The 3206-nt window shown below is 49.5% G+C and overlaps 1 pseudogene; it reads right to left on the reverse strand.

The window, feature by feature from the left end:
• Positions 1-269: 269 nt before the first annotated feature.
• Positions 270-1038, reverse strand: LOC144762402 (RNA demethylase ALKBH5 pseudogene; annotated as a pseudogene).
• Between the last annotated feature and the right edge of the window lie 2168 nt (positions 1039-3206).

Raw genomic sequence — 3206 nt, forward strand, 5'->3', positions numbered from 1 at the left:
TAGGCCCTCCACCCCTGTGGATAGTGAGGATATATTTATTTACCACAGGGCAGTGGGCCTTTGTACCACCTTACTTCAAGGACTATAATCCTTCTATCTATCCATCTGCCAAAACGACTGATAATTACATTTTGAGCTTTGCTTAAGAAGTGTTACAGGTCCCGTCCGAGTTTAAGGGGGCTTGATATTAACGAAAGACTACATTATGACATGCATTTCTGTATAGTGATGATCACAATTATTTTAGGCTTTTGGAACTTAAAATGACATTACCCATCACTTTCGCCATACATGGAAGAGGCATCCTCACACCCACAGCATGACAGTAACCCCATCTTCTCTAACCTGAGGATGGTGCCGAAACCCATCCGCACAGGCAAACAAAACACTGGCTCGGACCCCCTGATCAACTTCAACTGGAAGTTACAGACGAAGCACAGCGCTGAGTCGCTGAAGAAGGACATGGAAACGATGGACTGTTCGACAATGTGGATGGGTCCACGTGAGAGATGATGCAGCCTCCGGGCTGGTAATCATTGATGATGGCGCCTTTAATGAAGCACTCGGGGATGACCCGGTGCTGCTCCAGTTTGCGGATGACCAGCTGGTGCACCCAGACGGGGATCTCATCAACGTCACCTTTGAGGTATAGCCGCTCCTGGCCAGGCCATGCTTCTATAGCTGCGCCACATAAGTGTAGCCCTCCCTGAAAAAATACGTGTTGCGCAATGGAGCTCGGTCCACAGTGTGCTCCTTGTACAGCCCCTTCTTGGCAGCGCGCACCACCTCGCCGATGTGGCTCTCGATGCAGGCACACTCTGCCGGGCTGAAGAGAAGCATCTGCCGGATCCCGTGCTTCACCCGGCATGCCTCCTCGTCCCGGTAGTGGAGAGGCTGCAGAGGGGGCAGTGGTGACTCCTCATGGTCGCTGTACTCGCCGTCTGACAGCTGCCTCTTGGAGCCCGGCTCCGGGCCTTTATGGTAAGGCATTATGGACTGCAACTTCTCCAGCAGGTCCTTGTATCCACTGGCGGTCATACTGCGGGGCTCACATCACTCAAGACCGGCTGCAACAGGGAGAGCTGCCACCGCGCAAGGCTCAGCTCCGCCGATCAGCACAAGGGCAATATCAAGAACTTTGTTTTGGTTTTTTAAAGTGAGGGTGGTAGGAGGGAGAGAATGGAAACAACGGCGTCAAAGCGAAGCTAAGGAGCGCGGTAACAACATTGGAGCAGGAGAGACATGGGTGAAGCAACACAGAGAGCTCGGGTGGGAGGAGGCAAAAAGATAAGCAGAAATAAATATGAACAAACATGCGAGTGGTGTGCGTGTGCGCGCCACAGCAAGACATCTGGTTTCAATTATCGCGCCCGTGTCTGAGCACGATGATTGAAACCACATGGTGGCTGTGCGGGTAACCAACACCAATAGGCCATGGGTGGAGCAATGCGCCCGCCTTTGGCCAATTGTGTGCTGTCTTTGTTAAAAAGACGCATGCAAAGACCAATAGCGTGGGCCGAAACAAAAGGCAAAATCGTGTGCGATTCTTAGGTTAGTTTTCGGAAGCCCATACATGAAGTCTTCGCCAGAACAGCGCATGTGCGCTGATACAGGCTCGACCTAAAAACGAGTTTAGTATGCCTGAACTCAAAATGTTAAAATACATCTTTTAGTGTGGGTGATTTTTACATTCGGTGTTTGAAAATACCCCTTTTAGAAAGTAGGTATTTTCTTGCCTAACCATCCAGTATGCCTCTGCTAGGTTTGTGTATTCCATGCCTGGTTTGTGAGTGACAGGGGGCTGGAGAGGGCCTTGGCTCCAGCAGTCTGATGGGTCAGGGCTGGGCTGAATAGGACCTGCATAGAATAGAGAGTAGAGGGAGAAGATATCTTTTCAGCTACCTGGGCCAGGTCTGCTTTCAACAATGCTGTCTTGCACCAGGGAGGACAGAACTGGTTTGGGCTGGGTACAGACACTCTCTGCCTTCAGAGACCAAAGGATTTAGTAGTATAAATATCGGAGCCCAGAACCCAGAATTTTAGATCACTTCTGGGAATCAAGAAAAACCTTTGCCAAGGAGAGAATCCAAGGAAACTGAAGGAGGAGACTGCCCCTGTACTGTGTGCTGTTTGGGGTTGGCCTACAGTGGTTACTTATTGCCAAGGAAAGGAGAAAAGGATCTGCAGGGGATTGAAGCCGAGCTTGCCTCCTGTTCTAAAATGGCGGAATTTGTAAAGCGCACAGCTACCTCCACCGGAGGTGTCCCGGCGCTGTCCGTATACCGCTTAGGAACCCTTCCTGGCTTCCCTGGGAAATGTCCACTCCTGGGCACCCCCCAGGTGCAGCCAGGCATCCCAGCGCTTTTGGGGCCGTTGTGGAGACTAAGCAAGCTATTGCCCAGAGTTGCAGCGTGGGACCCATGATCAGAACAGGCACTGAGGCGAGAATATCCAGTCAGGGGAATTAATGTGCCGGAGACCTGCCGAGGCGGGAATCGAACCCTGGTCCCTGGCCAGAGCTCTGCATCAAGGTCTGCCTGCTCTAACCATTGACCCACACTTCTCCAAAGTCTCAGGGACACAAAGCCTTCAACACCAGCTCCCCTGAATTTCCTTGCTGGGAATTCTGCCTGCAGAGAGGTGCCTGCTGCTGTTTTTGGGACTAATGGCACGGGATTACCGGCTCAGTTTATCATATTCACCTGGGCCCATAAACATTCACACTCCGAACCGGTAATCCAACTTAACTTCCTGCCTATCAGAGTTTCTTTCACTTTAGGACTTTACCTGTAAACCATGACTTACTAATCCTTGTCACTTATGCTTCAAGTCCTAATTCTGATGGATCAAAAGGAGTTAGACTAATAGGCATAATGTAATATTTACTGTCATGGAATAACCACAGATTTAAAACACTTTATCTAAGCAAACATTTATGAGTCAGAAGCCATAACAATGAGACTAAGGACTTTGCAAGTAAGAAAATAACTATTAAAGCATAAATCTTGCAGGACTTTAAGAAAACACCTTTAGACATTGGTACCTAGGAAGGGTGAGAAAAGGAGAGAGTACAAGGACCATCATAGAGCAACTACCCTCTGAGAATGGGCTCTTCCAAAAGGAACAAAGATGGGTGTTCAGACTTGGAACCCATAAAATTGGGCTTAATGACGAAGTGCCCTGGTGCCAGCTATCCAACTAAAACA

This window comes from Lissotriton helveticus, chromosome 6 (genome assembly GCF_964261635.1).
Source record: "Lissotriton helveticus chromosome 6, aLisHel1.1, whole genome shotgun sequence".
In the NCBI taxonomy this organism is placed as follows: Eukaryota; Metazoa; Chordata; class Amphibia; order Caudata; family Salamandridae; genus Lissotriton; species Lissotriton helveticus.